General features: G+C 35.1%; 1 non-coding gene across 1 annotated transcript; it reads right to left on the bottom strand.

Moving 5' to 3' along the window:
- Positions 1 to 16552: 16552 nt before the first annotated feature.
- On the bottom strand, positions 16553 to 16658 carry LOC138819924 (U6 spliceosomal RNA). The gene has a single exon (XR_011369695.1). It is a non-coding gene; the product is annotated as a U6 spliceosomal RNA (small nuclear RNA).
- Positions 16659 to 16976: the final 318 nt, after the last annotated feature.

Genomic DNA, 16976 nt, shown 5'->3' with positions numbered 1-16976 from the left:
TCACATCTAATCTGGGTGTAATTTTCATTTTAAAATTAGAAATATAATATAAACTTTGTTGTGACTAGTCATTTTCTAAAAATGAGTGATATTCATGAACACATATATTTTGGTGCCTTTAAGTAAATTGGACTTGATGTGCTATGGTAGTTCTTGTGTCTAATTGACTTAACCATTAGATTATTCATGTATAAAAATGTGCATTGCACTTTTTTATTTTTATATATAAAATAGTCCCCAAGGATTTACTTTAAAGTGATAAGGGGGGCTGTTTTCATTTTCCATACTTTATATTTATTTCAGTAAAAGTACAAGAAATACATGATGTTTACTGAAGCAATATAAAAGATGAGAATATATTTCTAAAGAGAATAGATTTATTGATTAAAATATAGAAAAGAGTAAAATAACCAGGTTTCTTGCTTGAGACTGCATAAATTTCATATGAATGTAGCTCAAGATGAGAATCGGAAATAAATTCATATTAATATTATTGAGATCTCAATCACAATATAAGCAATATAGGTATTTTAAGGAATTGGTCATTCAAAGCCATAGATATGTAATGGATGAAGAATTGTATTGAAAACAGCAGAGGAAAACAATTCAACATGCAGATATTAAGATTTTATAATACTCACATGAAAGAAATGGAGCTTTTGCCTTTCTGAAGAAGAAAATTTAGCCAGGAATTTCAATGTAAGGCATCAATTATAATGAGTCTAAAGTCTTTTCCTCCAAAATATCCAAGCGTACTATACTCATTCTCTGGAGTAAATAAGTAATTGTTTTAATTAGCTTTGTTTAATATTAATTTACTTGTAGCAAATAGGTTAAAATGTCTGCTCGCTTTCTTTCAATGTAATAACATACATTTGTTGTATATGGACTCGAGACTCCCTTGCCGAAGACCACCAGAGACCATGACCAATACAAATAACAAAGGAGTCGTTTATTTGCAAATTCGAGGTTGGTCCTCCATGTACTCAGTAACCGGTGAAGCTAAGAGGCCCCCAGCATAGAATCAGCACAGTTTTCATACTATTGAACAAACAACTTTAAAGAAATTTTACATGAGAAATTACATGATTGGCTAAAATTTTAAGCAAACTAAGCTATGCATATCTGATTGGCTAATATTATTATTGACATGTAATTGACGGGATCTCTGGCCACTGGGTCACTGTGTCCTGAATGGCCACCCAGTGTTTGGTCAATGCATCTGGACAAAATTCCTGACTTTCCCAAAGATTATTTATGTCTGTTTTCCGGGAATTGTTTTTCTTTTTGTGTCATTTCTGGGTCAAACCCATGGTTATTTTTATAATTCATACTTCACAAAATGGTTGCTAGTGTGTAATGGAGTTACTTAGTACTTCCTTGTGCCTCTTTAAGCCTTAGGCTCTTCAGATTTCATATTATTACTGTCTCTTCATACAAGCCTGAAATCACTATTTCAAAGTAACACAAACAGAAAAACAAAAATAACCTGATACAACCATCACAAATCCTAAATTATGTGAAAAAATCCATAATATAAAAAGTAAACCTGAGGAAGAGGAAAAACAATGGCAGAATAACAACAGAAAATTACCCTAGCTCTCTCTAATGAAACAGAGATTTACAGTCCTAGCAGGTACTCCACTTCTAGAGGGTCACATCAAGTCAGCTATAATTATATGTAGATATACAATCCAAAAGAAGATATTATGTTGTCTTCACAAGCACACAGAAATCTATGAAAAGTTACCCAGCCAGGAAGGTGAGTGCTGTGACTGTGTTGGCCAACATACTCAAAAGCACAACTGCAGTGTGGAAATAAAAGGTCCACATGGGAAAAAATCACGAGCAGAGTCAGTCACATTTAAACACAGACACAATTCACCTTACCACTGGACAGTCAGAACTGTTATTGGAACCACAAGTATTAACATTACAACATCTCACCACAACTGATCTCTTCTCTTACACTTAATGGTCCAGACACAAACCTAATTCCAGAAAAAGCAATCACAATAGAAGACCAAAGCAACATCTGGCAAATCAACCAAGAACATAGATAGTCACCTATTAAGATCAGAGATGCCCCAAATGAAAGCCAAGAAATCTTCCAAATGGACAGAACAAATCAGAAAAATAAGAAGAAAGTCATTCCAAAGTAATAATTCACACAGTAAATAAAAAAAGCATTAGAACAGACAATCAAGGACCTAGAAGATAGTTTTCAAAATACATTACAAATACTGCTGAAAAATGTGGTTAATGAAAAAATATATAACCTCTACAAGGAAACTTGTGAACAAGATGAACACAATCAAAGATTAGCAAAATCATTCATGGAGACTCCAAACAGAAAGAAAAATAAATTCTAAGGCAAGAGAGTCCAAGGAAAAAATAGATACCAAGTTAAAAGATATAAAAGAAGACACAGCTAAAACCCATATCCCCCAACCCCCCACCCAAAGAATAGTTTAAAGAAAGTCCATACAAGAGATAAAAAAAAGCTTAAATAAAGATATAGAAGCCCTAAAAATAACCAATTATAAGACAGGGAAATAAAAACAAAATAGAATGTCTCTACAGCAAATAGATGATATAGAAGATAATCTCAGAGATCACAGATAGAATAGGTCTAATAGGAAAGAGGAAATAATCATTTAGAACATATCCAAGAAATAAGAAATAATCTTGCTGGAAGTTCAAGACTCAGAAGATCAAATTGGGGGAGGTAGGTATCAAGAAGGAGAAGAGCAGGAAACTAAATGGATGGGAAATATATTACAGAATTGTAGCAAAGATTATTCCAAATATCCAAAGATATAGGCTCATTCAGTGAAGAGAAGCCTTTAGAAGACCAAACAGAGAATCCCAGAACAGAACAAACCACCACCACATCATAGTCTATTAGAGGATCATTAGAGATAAAAGAAAGGATTCTTAAATCGGTCAGGAGAAAAGACAGATTATTTATAAAGGATATACAGTCAGAATAAATACAAGTTTCTTAGCTGATATGGTAAAAAGGAAAGCCTGGCATGATATATGAAAACATTAAAGGCAAACAATTACCAACCATGAATATGGTCCCAAGCCAAACTCTCCTTTACATTAAAAGATTTTGTAAAAATATTTCATGACAAAGAAAACTTGAAAGAATGTATCTCTACCAAATCAGCAGGATAGAAGTTATTCAAATATATCCTACATAGAGAAGATCAAGAAGAACAGGACTGATTATATAAAATGTTCCCTACCCGAGAACAGGGTAAATATATTAAGAGTAGATGAGGCACAGCTCCTAACAGCATGTGCATAACAGGACTTATCAGATATTTCACAGTCTTAACCTTTAATATAAATGGACATAATTTTCCAAATAGAAGACATAGATTAGATAGTAGTATCAAAAAACAAGATGCATCCATATAGTATCTAAAAGAGACACATTTTATTGACAAAAACAAACACATACTCAAACTGAAAGGCTGGAAGGAAAATTTTCAAGCAAATGGACACCATAAAAAGACCACACAATTACTAACATAAAATAAAATAGAATTCAAATTAAAATTATTAGGAAGAGACATTATATATTGATAAATGCAACTCTCCATTAGGAGGATATAACAAGTCTAAATATCAATGCCCTGAATCCTAGAGCACCCCCACTTCATCAACTAAATACTACTTAACCTAAAAACACATCTTAATACACATCTTAATAGGTCATCTAAGCAAATTTCAACCAAGAAAATGAAAACCTATATAACTACATTGACCACCTAGCCCTAACCGATATCTACAGAATATACCTTCAATGTCAGAATAAACGTCATTCACAGCAGCTCATTGAAGAGTCTCCAAAATAGAACATATCCAATGGTAGATTGCTTGCCTTGCATTCATGAGGCCCTGAGTTCAATTCCTCAGCAAAAGATAAGCAAAAGAAAAAAGTCGGAAGTTGTGCTGTGGCTCAAGTGGTAGAGGACTAGCCTTGAGCTGAAGAGCTGAGGGTCAGCGCCCAGGCTCAGAGTTCAGGCCCCACAATCAGACACCCCCCCCAAAAAAAAAGAAATTCTATCTAAATTGAAAGAAAAATTAATTGAATTCCCATATCTTGTCAGAACACAACAGAATAAACATATAATTAAACAGCTAAAGTAAAAAAAAAAATTTCTCATACACATGAAGACTGAACAACACATTGCTGAATGACCAACGGGGCACTGAATACATTAGAATGAAAATCTGAAAGTTTCTGAAATTTAACAAATTGAACACACAAAATACCAACTCCTCTGGGACACAGAAATGCAGTACTTGGAGGAAAATTAATAACTCTGAGTGCCTACATCAAGCAATTGGGGAAATTTCAAGCCTGTATATTAATTATATACCTCAAATTTCTTGAAAACAGGAACAAGCCCAAATTCATAGCAGTAGACAGAAACAAATAAAAAAATTAAATCAGAAATAACTAAAGACAAAATAAAACATAAAAAGATCAACAAAATAGAGTTGGTTCTTTCAATAAATTAACATACTTGACAGACCCTTGACAAATCTGCCTAAGAAGAGAACTTATATAGATAGAAAGATAAATAGAAAGCCCTCAGATTGGGAGAAGATCGTTATTTGCTCCGCAACAGGCAATGGCCTCATATATAAAATATATTAGAGCCCAAAAAGTTAACCCCCAAAAAAACAAATCCTCAAAGAAACAACAGCCTCTGGCTGGGAAGGTGGCCCAGTGGTAGAGCGCTTGCCTTCCATGCCTGAGGCCCTGGGTTCGATTCCTCAGTAGAAATTAGCAAAAAGAACAAAGCCGGAAGTGGCACTGTGGCTCAAGTGGTAGAGTGCTAGCCTTGAGCTGAAGAGCTGAGGGACAGCGCCGAGTCCCAGAGATCAGGCCCCACGACCGGACACCACCTCCCCCCAAAAAAACAACAACTCTCTTAATAAGTGAGCTAAAGATTTAAAGAGAGACCTCTCTGAAGCAGAAATATGAATGGCCAATAGACACATGAAGAAATATGAAACATTTCTGGCCATAGAAATGCAAATCAAAGCAACATTGAGATTCCACCACACCCCAGTTAGAATGACCATTGTGAAGAAAACTAATAACAACAGATGCTGGGCTGGGGGGATGTGGCCAAAAAGGAACATTACTACACTATTGGTGGAAATGTAAACTTGTTCAAAACTCCAGAAAGAAGTATAGAGGTTGCTCCAAAGAGCTCCCCTATGACCCAGCAAACCCACTCCTGGGTATTTACCCAAATGTCCACAAACAAGACCACACTAAAGCTACCAGCACAACTATGACAATTGTAACATTATTCACCATAGCTAAGAAATGGAACCAACACAGATGTCCCTCTGTAGATGAATCAATCAAGAAAATGTCATATATATTCACAAGAAAAATTCTATGCTTCCGTCAGAAAGAATGACATTGCCCCATTAGTAAGGAAATGGAATCACTTGGAAAAAATAAGTCAAACAAGCCAGACCCAAAGAATCATAGGCTACATGTTTTCATTCATTTGGAAAAACTAGAATATGCCTAGGATATTCTTAGAAAAGATCACAATACCTTAATAGCTCTATGCATATCATCATACAAAATTATGCTTGTTGAAATGAGCTTCAAGAAATGAATACAAGATAATTGTGTAGTGAACTGTTTTCGTAATTTCTATTTACTTTTTGCTCTTTGGTTTATTCCCTGAAGTCACTGTTTTTGATTTCTGTACCCTTTGTCTTATACATAAGTTAATCTGATTTGGGGAAGAGAAGGGAAATCACAGAAACTGTGGGACAAAGATTAACCAAAGCAACAGTGATATACACTAGACACTATGTTAGAAATGAAGTTTACAACTTTGGGGGAGTGGGATGTCAGGGTTGGTGGAAGCAGGAAAAAAATGAGGAAGCAGTAACACTGTTAAAAAATGTACTCATTACTTACGTAACTGTAACGCACCTCTCTGAATATCAACTTCATAACAAAAAATACCGAACAACAAATAAGAGTACTCACCCAAATAGAAAAAACTAGAGAAAAAAATGAGACATCAAACATAAATAAGGAAAATTGATAATATTATAAGAAAGTACTTTGAAAACTGTATGCCCATCACCTGGAGAATGATGGAGAAATTGATGCTTTCCTATACTTGACCTGAGCCAAGAAGTGATAAATAAGAAGTAATGAAAATTAAATCTCAATAAACAATTTCCCATACCAGAAATATCTAGTACTCAATGGATTTACCATGAAATTAAGGGCTGAAATGAACTTACAATATTCAGATTTAACTCTTCAATGGAATAGAAAGGGAAATGGAATTATTAAACACATTCAATGAAGCTAGAATTAGACTCTTTCAGGGGCTGGGAAGGTGGCTCAGTGGTAGAGTGCTTGCCTTGCATGCATGAGGCCCTAGGTTCCATTCCTCAGCACCACATTAGCAAAAAGAAAAAAAGCCGGATGTGGCGCTGTGGCTCAAGTGGTAGAGCACTAGCCTTGAGCTGAAGATCTGAGGGACAGCACACAGGCCCAGAGTTCAGGCCCACGACCAGACCACCCCTTCCAAAAAAAAGAATTAGACTTTCCCAAATTGATGGGGACTCATCAAAGAAAAAGAACTACGAACCCAACTCCTTGATAAGCATTGATGCAAACTTCTCAATAAATTTCTCACCAACCAATTTTAGCAACTAACAAAAAAATTATATGCTATGATCAAACAGTATTCATCCTAGGATACAATTGGATTCAATATACTTGTCAATAAACATAAAACATGACATCAGTAGAAGCAGGGAAAGAACCACATGATCATCTATATGGATGTAGAAATAGCTTTTAACAAGCTCCCGTACCGCTTTATGATTAAAGGTCTGAGAAGCTAGGAATGCATGGAGCTTTCTTAAATATAATACAAAGTATGTATATGGCAAAGAGATAATAAGTGTGTACCTAATGGTGGAAGCATGAAGTCATTAAAATCAGGAATGAGAAAAGGATGTCCACTATCTCTACTATTCTTCAATATAGTAGTGGACTTTCTAGCAAGAGCAATAGGCAAGAGAAAAACATAAAGGGGATCCAAATAGCGAAGAAGTAAAACTATCCCTATTTACAGATGAAAGGATCCTATATTTAAAGGACACTATAGCTTCTTCCCCCCACTTTAGTAAAGGTGGTGCTAACCTTCAGCAATGTAGCAGAGTATAAAACTCACAAGAATCAGTAGTTTTTTCTGTTTTACTAACAATGGGAAGATCCACACTTAAATCCAAAAAACCTCATATGTATTAGCTTCAAAATCCAATCAAATCTATACAAAACAAAACAACAACAAAACTAGGAATTATTAAATTTAAAATAGGAAATTTAAGGAGATTCAAGGAAATGGAATGTCTTTCAATGCTCCTGGTTGGAAGACTTAACAATTAACATTGTGAAAACTGCAATACTGCCCCCAAACAATTGACAATACAATACCCATCAAAATCCCAACAATATTCTTCAATGCAGTAGAGAAAGCCATCTGAATGTAATAAGAAATTACAAAATTACAGATGAAACCAAAGGATTAGAAATGAACTCATGGGCCTATTGTCATTTTACACACACACACACACACACACACACACACACACACACACACACACACACACACACAATGGAATTCTATTCACCCATCAGAAAGGATGACTTTTCACCAGTCTTTAGGAAAATGAAAGGCTTGGGAAAATTATACTAAAACAAAGGTATGCACACTCAGAGCAATATAGTTTTCAAAGTTTCATTCATTTATGGTAGCTAGAAGGTGCCTACAAATCTACAAGTACATGACAGATTCTACATCGCCCCAGATAGAATGGCGATTATCAAGAAAACTAACAATAGCGAATGCTGACAGGGATGTAGCCAAATGGGAACTCTATTACACAGTTGGTGGGAAATTAAACTTGTTCAACCACTCAGGAATGCAGTACGGACGTTCGTTCCTCAAAAGACTAAACATAGATTTCCCTTAAGACCCGGTAATTCCTGTCTTGGGCAGTAATCCAATAAATAACAAGCAAGCTCACATGAAAGCTACCAGCATAACTATGTTCAGGGACCCGACCCAAAGTTCAAGGACTGGAAAACAAGTTACCACTGCTGGTATTTTTTCCCCAAATAGGAACCTTTTTTTTGGGGGGGGGGCGTCTGGTCATGGGGCCTGAACTCTGGGCCTGAGCGCTGTCCCTCAGCACTTCAGCTCAAGGCTAGTGCTCTACTACTTGAGCCAAAGCGCCACTTCCAGCTTTTTTCTTTTTACTTATGCAGTGCTGAGTAATCAAACCCAGGACCTCAGCATATAAGGCAAGCCCTCTACCACTGAACCACCTTCCCAGCCCTAAATATGAATCTTTTGACCTAAGATAACAAACCATTCTATTTGCAGCAGCTAGGATAGGACTTAAATGTAGTGGGTGATAAAATGGCTTCTTTATTGAATGTTAGGAAAAGATGTAAGCAGTCCAAGAAAAGTGTGATTTGTTGTTGTTGTTGTTTTAGGGGCTTGAAATCTGGGCTTGGGCACTGTCCCTGACCTCTTCAACTCAAGATAAGGGCTCTACCTCTTGAGCCACAGTTTCTGTTTTTCTGGTGGTTAAATGGAGCTGAGAGTCTGAGGGACTTTCCAGCCCAGGCTGGCTTTGAACATCAGTCCTCAGATCTCAGCTTCCTTAGTAGCTAGGATTACAACTGTGAGGCACTGGCACCAGCCTAAAAATGAGAGACTTTTATAAAAGAAAATGTAACTCTTCACCTGTGTCTAAACCTCAGATATCACTATTAGAACACTTCATCCTTGACTCATTTCATCAGACATTTGTAAATTTTCTCTTTTCTTTCATGTGAGAATACTGTAGTCAATATCAACTCAGCTGTGGGACTGAATCAATTGTATGCTAATTGCTAGCAGCTAAATCAAGAACATTTACCTCAAAACATATGAAACCCTCATTTGGAATAATTTTTTTCACTTTTTATTACAAATCTGTGCTTTATTACTTCCTAATGTGATATTAGAACCCCTAATCGAGTGATGATATTTTTTTTTCTTCAGCAATTGGCCTTCTCCCACATGTGGTCAAATATTTAATTCAAAGATTTCCATTGAAAATTCATTAAGCTGATGTTTAAGAAAATGTGCATTTCTCAAAAAAAAAAAGGAATGTGGTCTGCTCTCTTCTTACATGCACAGGACTTCTATGATTTATGTGTTCTACAAGGAATACTATTTTCCAATCTTTTTGTGACCAATTTTAGTCTGATCAGTCTTTCTGACCCTCTCTCTGGAGTCTCATTTCAGTCTGCCTCATCACAAATATTTTAATTATCATCTAAATTACTCTCAGCTTCTGTTTTTTGCCTGACTTCATGTAGGCTGTGATAGTAGCCTTGACTGGCAGTGAATACTGGAGTTTTTGTTTGTTTGTTTGATGTATTATCTTCTCTGGGCCCCAAAGATTCGCTGGCCTAGAGTCAATGGGTTTTTCTCCTAAACATACAAAAACAGCTGACTAAATTCCTGTTTTAATTGTCTCAAAATGAGGCAATCTGGCATCCTTGGAAATCCAGGAATAATCATCTGTAACCACTTACAGAAATGGTCTATCAAGATGGCTTTTCAAGTTTGACTGTGAAAAATGTTCATTTCCAACTCACCACCATAAAACAGATCACATCCCTGGGAACAAAATTTTGGAAAGAAGGTTCCCCTTCCTTCCTTCTCTTATGCTAGATCAAACCATAGTATTCTGCAGTTGTGGCCAGCCTGGAGCACATTTTCCCAAGAATATTCTGTAATATAAAAGAGGATCAACTATCCTCTTTTACTTGAAAATACTTGTCTACTACAGATGGATTTATATGGCTTATATCTGTTGATATTTTCATTACTTCAAACACATGGATAATTTATATTGGGATTAGATAAGTGGCAAAGCATTTATGGAATAAACATTAAGTTTACTTTCATATATCCAATATAATACACTTATCCTCTTTTGGAAAATTCAATCCAACTTCAGAAACAAAGTCAGAAATATAAAATAAGCCTTAATACGTATAATCTGGCACAGATACACCATCATTTACTCAGAAATTCAGTCTCTCTATAAATATTTATTTGGTACAAAATAATAAAAATTTAATTAACGAATATGACTTTTAAGTACCATCTGAAATACTCCTCATGTCTATAATTGCATATACTTGTATATCTCTCCCCTAGACAAGAATTTAACATGCATGTAGAAATCAAATTTCTAGAAAATAAGCTAGATGAGAGGAGACATACCCTCATGTAAAGTGTGGTGAATTTTTACCACAATTCTGAACCGTTCCACCTAATACCAAGAGTCATGAGCAATAATTTATTATTTGATGTTAACTAAGTGTAGAATACACTTTGAATTATTACATTAATTCACAGAAATGAAACAATAATGACATATTATTTGTTAAAATTCTAATGCTTGTCAATTATACAATTCATAAAATATATTATTAAAATTAGTTTCACTTTTTTCTTTTCTATAGGTGCTGAAATAAAAATTATATATTTAACATTGAATATTACTAAATCAGTAACATACTATGAAAATGATATATTATTAAACTGTGATTTGAATTATATTTCTAACAAATTGTGATGTAAACAACATTTAATAGAATTATGGGTAATATTTTTTATACTTACCAGCTTATTTGTTTTCTAATTGTGTCATTTGTTATTGTTGGTTCAAGTCATCTCTTCACCTTAATATTTTAGTTTTCTATTTTATCTATATTGCTTTGCTGATTTTGCATTTTGTTTTCCCTTTTCAGTGACTGACATTAGGCTGTAAATCTGTATGGTAGTTTATTACTTCCTATGGTAAAGTCAAATTACTGCTCTCCACAGCTTTTCTACTATACTATACTACAGTACTTCCCCCACTCCCATCTCCTGTATTGCTGCTCTCATATACTTTATTTTTATTTAAATTTTATTGTCCAGGTAATGTACAGAGGGGTATAGTTACATAAGTAAGGTAATCAATTCATTTCTTTTCTAACTTTTTTACCCCTTCTAAAATGTCTCTCCTTATTCATTCACAACAACCCCCCCAATATCATTTCCAACATATTGTCTTATGAGTACCATTGTTGCATAGGTTCCCCCTTTTTTCTTTGTCTCACCATTTTATTTTTTCCCTTTCGTTTCCCTAGTTCCCTAGTTTTAACACCCAGGGTATCAAAATCAAATACAATGACTACAGGGGATAAACCATTGGTGGGTAAAACACAAAAGGATGAAAAAAAATCACGTAATACATTAAGAACAACAACAATAAAGAACATATCTTGGAGTTCATTTCATTTGGAAACACCTTATACGGTCCTATGTACATAGCTATTGAGTTATTCTGCTCATCTAATAAGATTATATGTGATGTGAACAATAATGTTCCCCTTTTTACCCAATAATCCCACTTCTGAGCATTTAACCATGTGACCACAAACAAGACCACACTGAAGCTACCAGCACAATTATGTTTATCACAGTATTATTTACCAAAGCTAAGATATGGAATCAACTCATATGCCTCTCAGTAGATGAATGGAACAAGAAAATGTGACACACACACACACACACACACACACACACACACACACACACACATACACAAATACACATACATGGAATACTATGCTTCCATTAGAAACAATGATACCACCTTATCTGTAAGGAAATAGAAGATCTTGGAACAAATCATATTAACTGAAGTAAGCCAGACTTAAAGGAACATAGGTCTCAAGGTTTCTCTTATTGGTAATAATTAGTTTACATCAAGGAAAATTTCATGTATTTTAATTTGACATTTTGTTCTATGTTGAGGATACATTATTGTTATATTGCTTGTTATTGTTTCCTTTTTTTGAGGAGGTCTAACATTTATTTAACCAATAAAGTGAAGTATGTAGGCACTGTTATCAGGTGTAATATAATGTATCTACTTAATATTTTTACTGTGAAAATATTGTACAGAGCGGTTACAATTACATAGGCAAGGTAATGAGTACATTTCTTATCAAGCATTGTTTATTCTTCTTTTGTTTCGCCTTGCCATCCCTTCCTATAAATTCCCCTGCCCCGTGCCAAAGCTGTAAAGTTTGTTTTTTGACATAACATCTTATACATCTCATTGTTGCAATGGGTCCACCTTTATCCTTATTTAAATATTTTTTCTTTCCCCTCCACAAATTATACCTAAATCAAATACAGTGCAAACAGGACTTATACCGTGGGGGAGGGACATACAAAGCAACACAGAAATATCTTATAAATATGTTAGAAACAATAGCAAGAAAGATTTTTAAAAAAACGAGTTTTTATCTTGGGGTACTTTTCGCCTAACATCAACTTATCTGACCATTTCTGCTTGTCTCAGATATATACTAGTTATTATAAATAAAGGAAACCATGGGACCTATGTTTCTTTGTGCCTCGGTTATTTCACTTAATATAATTTTTTTCAAGTCTTTTCATTTCCTGACAAATGGGGCAACAAGCAGTTATACTTAAAGAATTATGTTCATTTTATCCATTACTGAAGGAAGAACAACTGAAAGAGCAAACCCTATGAGGAAGAACAACTCCTACTTACTTATCTTCATTCCTATGTAAGGCCAGTGTTGTCCCCTGTATCCTCTTGTTGTACATTACAACTCTATACTTGGTCATCCTGTATATCTACTATCTTCTACACTGTGACCTAAATGCCCCAGCAATTCCACTTTGCTTTACTTTTTAAAAAAATTCTCTCTAAATGTTTGAGATTGTGTGTGTGTGTGTGTGTGTGTGTGTGTGTGTGTGTGTGTGTGTGTGTGTGTGTGTGTTGTTTTACAATGATTAGAAGACAATATTTTTCTTGATTTGAATACATCATTCAGGTTATTGTAAGTTGTGGCTAATGGGAGAAGTCTCTTGCTATTTTAAGTATGAAACAGAAAAATATATTTGTGCATGCACCACAGTTGCTTTATTAGTCTGTACTTGAACACTTAACTTCGATTTTTATGTTGGCTGTTGTTGTGAATAATGTGAATAATAATGAACCACAGATATATTTATCAGTTATACATAGAGAAATAATCACATGATCGGTGGATCAGATGATATTTCAAGTTTGCATTTCTTAGAAAATTGCATACTACTTTCTACAATGAGAATACTAACCTGTATGTTGACCAAGAGTGTAGAAAATTTCCTTTTTTCTACATTCTCACCAACATTATTACCTTCTGAGTTTTTCGTAAGGGCAGGTTTTTACTATGTGTAGTACCCTAGACTGGCCACAGACTCAAATCCCCTTACTCCAACCTCTCCAATGCTTGGAATTACAAGCCTTAACGACCACACCAGGTTCCTCTGATTTTTAATGAGTATAATAGTTATGAAGTAGTATCATATTAATTTTAAATTGCATTTCTCTAATGACTTCTGTTCAGAAAGCATTAAGCCAGCATAGAAGTGGTATTAAACATAATTTTGTAAAGCCACTGGCGATTTTGAGGCTATTGGAAAACATGTCTATTCAGAACTTTTGTCCATTTTTAATCATTTCTTGTTAATCTCATCTTTAATCTCTCTATACAAAATCAAGGTTTTAGAAAGAAAAAAATTAAGCAATTACTAACATTTTTCATTTTTCAATAACATGATATTGCCTAAATCATTTTCTGTTTACACTTGAGACTATATAACTCAATATAGTTAGACCTTTTATAAGACAATATGTACTTTATTTATTTTAAGATGATTGTTCTTCCAAAGCCTGCGTGTCTAATTTCCCTTAGATTCTTTCCATCTCATGTAGTTCAGATTTCAAATTGAAGAATAAATGTAAAGAAGCAAACAAAAAAATACAGTTCCTCTCATTTGATATTGCCTCTACAAGAATGAGGAAAGAGTTCATCCTCCTAAGGACCTATGATATAATACCAAAATTAGAATTCATTCTTCTAGGTATTCCCTATTTTTGCAATGTAACTTAAACGATGTAAAACACAATACACTTTTCAGATACTTTTACGTTTTATTAGTTTTGCACATTTTCGTATGGACTTCACCTCAGTCTACAACATTCCTTCATTATTCTGTCCCTGAAATTTTTATACTACCAAGACATAAGATAACCAGGGGCTGGGGAGATGGCTCAGTGGTAGAGTGCTTGCCTTGCATGCCTGAGGCCCTGGGTTCTATTCCTCAGCACCACATAAGCAAAAAAGAAAAAAGCCGGAGGTGGCGCTGTGGCTCAAGTGGTAGAGCGCTAGCCTTGAGCTGAAGAGCTGAGGGACAGCGCCCAGGCCCAGAGTTCAGGCCCTACGACCGGACCCAAAAAAAAAAAAAAAAAGACATAAGATAACCAGTTTGATTTACAGCATGAGAAGTTATCCAACTAGCTTCCTTGGAAACAGAGCATGGTCAATAGATAACATTACTTCTGGTTACTCACTACCTGTAATTGTTTTTGTAATACTTATTGCATTCTATTTAGTATTTAAAAAACTGCTGGCTAAACTCAAAGCTCATTCATAGAAATTTATGTTAAACATTTCACAAGTTTTATTTCTCTCAATTCTTAAGGGAACATTTGCGATAATGCTAATATTATTATCATTCTAATGTTGGGAAAAATTGTAATTAAAGGCACTAAGTGAATTGTCCAAAGACAAACAGTGAGCAAGGAAATAAGTTAATGTTTCCAAAAGTCTTTCAACAATATAAAAAAGGTATGTAAAACCCCCATTCTCTTACACTCTCAATTCAATATTCATGTTTTCCAAGAAAAAATAGCATAACAATTGCTGCCCATGGAGATTGTTTTCTGTTACAGTTTATCTTCAACACAGACTGTGTTGGTGACATTGGGTTATCCCGAACAGAACTGAACTTATAAATTGAGGTCCAAAGATAGTCAAATTTCTTCTGTCACTCAGCTCCAATAGCCTTTTTTAAAAAGTACTAAAATTTTAAATAGCTTCACTTACTGTCTTTTAAGAATCCCAAAACGAAATAAATTCACATATATTCACTCCAAAATGCTTTAATAGTAGGAGATGATAAAACACGCCCCCGAGAAGTAAATTTTCTCCTACGTTTAAAATTATTCTGAAAGCCTTGTGCTGGCTGGTCACATCTGTAATCCTATCTACCGTAGATATCTACTCAGTAGCCTGAGATCTGTGGATAACAGTTGGAAGCCAATCAGGGCAAAATAAATTCATGAAATTATTTTTCAAAATTTATAGTGAACTAGCAAAGAGCCAGGAATGGAGATGTAGCTCATATAGTGCTCACCAATCTAGAGAGAAAAGGCCTAGCAATACTTTGAAGGACTGATTTGTCTCTGAGCATGCTAATACACAAGCATGTGTGTTTGTGCACGTGTGGGTGTGTGCGCACACACCCACAGACACACCCACACATTTATTCAAAATAACATCATATCAGTGTTCTACATTAATTTCTTTGTTAATGATATTATATGGATAAAATAGAGTAAATAACCTTTCCATCTCAGAAAATTTGTATACATATTTTAATTGTAAAAATACTTTACAAAGGGGTCACATTTACATGAGCAAATAATGAGTACAATTCCTAACAAGCATTGTTACATCCTCCTTTATTTTTCCCCCATCATCCCTACCCTCCCACCTCCACAAATACACCCCCCTTCCCTGGCCTAAATTGTAACGTTCATTTTTCAACAGAATGTCTTGTGCATCTCATTGTTACAATGGGTCAACCTGTATCCCTATTTAAGCATTTTTTATTTCCCTTCCCCTCCCCAAATTAGTGAAACATATACATAGGATGTAGGGGCACCAACTTCAAATACAGTGAAAACCGGGCTTATAGTGTGGGAGAGGAACATACAAACAAAGAAAAAATATCTCATTGCACATTATAAGTACGTTAGAAACAATAGAGATAAAACTCCTTGTGTCCCTATCTTGGGGTTCATTTCCCTTAATATCATCTTATCTGGTCATATGCACATGGCTTTTGACCTTTTCTGCTTATCCCACACATATATTAGTTATTGAAAATAATGGAAACCATGGGACATATGTTTCTTTGGACTTAGCTTACTTCACTTAATGAATTTTTTTTCTAAGTCTTTGCAATTCCTAAAAAATTGGGCGATGTCATTGTTTCTGATGGAGGCACAGAATTCCATTGTGTACATATACCACATTTTCCTTCATCCATTCATCTACTGAGGGCCATCGGGGTGGGCTCCGTATCTTAGCTATTGTAAATAATGCTGCAGTAAAAATAGTTGTGCTGGTAGATTATTTGTGATCATTTGGTAAAATCCCCAAAAGTGGGATTGCTAGGCCATAGTGGAGCTTTTTATGGAGTCTTTTGAGGACCCTCCATACTTTCCAAAGTTTACACTCTCACCAAGAATGCCACATCCTCTCCAGCATCTGGAACACTTCACGAATTTGGGTGTCAACCTTGCGCAGGGCCATGGTAATCTTCTCTGTAATGTTCCAATTTTAGTGTATGTGCTGCAGAATTGAGCACAAAACATTTTTTTTTTGGTCCGGTTGTGGGGCCTGAACTCTGGGCTTGGGCACTGTCCCTCAGCTCTTCAGCTCAAGGCTAGCACTCTACCACTTGAGCCACAGCACCACTTCCGGCTTTTTGTTTATGTGGTGCTGAGAAATCGATCCCAGGGCCTCAGGCATGCAAGCCAAGCGCTCTACAACTGAGCCAACTTCCCAGCCCGCACAAAACATTTTTTATATATAAAGTGCAACTGGTTTTCTTAAACTAGACAATTCAAAAAAGTAAGTTCAAAGGAATTTTCATGAAGTTTTAGAACCATGTATTTCTTACATA

This window comes from Dipodomys merriami, unplaced genomic scaffold, assembly GCF_024711535.1.
Source record: "Dipodomys merriami isolate MVZ:Mamm:240054 unplaced genomic scaffold, mDipMer1.0.p SCAF_826, whole genome shotgun sequence".
Classification (NCBI taxonomy): domain Eukaryota; kingdom Metazoa; phylum Chordata; class Mammalia; order Rodentia; family Heteromyidae; genus Dipodomys; species Dipodomys merriami.
This window is presented reverse-complemented; position numbering and strand designations above follow the sequence as displayed.